The sequence below is a fragment of the Penaeus monodon genome, chromosome 21 (assembly GCF_015228065.2).
Source record: "Penaeus monodon isolate SGIC_2016 chromosome 21, NSTDA_Pmon_1, whole genome shotgun sequence".
NCBI lineage: Eukaryota > Metazoa > Arthropoda > Malacostraca > Decapoda > Penaeidae > Penaeus > Penaeus monodon.
In genome coordinates this window covers 14,302,839-14,303,359 of record NC_051406.1, presented here as the reverse complement: position 1 = coordinate 14,303,359, position 521 = coordinate 14,302,839, and the positions used below count along the sequence as shown (strand labels likewise).

General features: G+C 39.2%; 1 pseudogene; it reads right to left on the bottom strand.

The window, feature by feature from the left end:
- The window catches only part of LOC119586577, an 11,081-nt pseudogene extending 10,617 nt beyond the window's left edge, over positions 1 to 464 (bottom strand).
- Positions 465 to 521: the final 57 nt, after the last annotated feature.

Here is a 521-nt window from a genome sequence, read left to right as displayed (position 1 = left end):
TACGTCTAGAGAAAGATAGAAAAAATAATGCCTGATTGATGAATGAGAACTGATAAATTTTTAATGAAATGTTTTAAAGCCAAATATCAATCTTACACTTTTGATATATAAAAAATCCCCCGCACTTACTATAGCAGAGCTACTAAGCCGCACAACCATTGTCTCTTAATCTATAAAAGGGGGCGTAAGTCCCCTAAAAAGATCTTTCTTCCCACCATTAGCTCCAGGGTGGCTTTGCTCCCCCGATTCAAGCCACTCTTGCCAAACACAGCTACGACCACCACACGTTCTTTGCTGTGGGCCCCGGGAACAAAAAGAAAAAACAGAGTTTTTTTTTTTCTAACGAAAAAAGAGAATACTCTTAGTTTGATGTTTTCACCATAAATATACAGGTAAAAACAACAATTGACCCTCTGAACTAAATACTAATGACCTAATCGGCTGAATCTTACTGGGGAGTCCATGTTGTAGGGGGGTAAAGTCCCCTTTTGTGTGGGAAATGTCATCTCCAAGTGCATCCT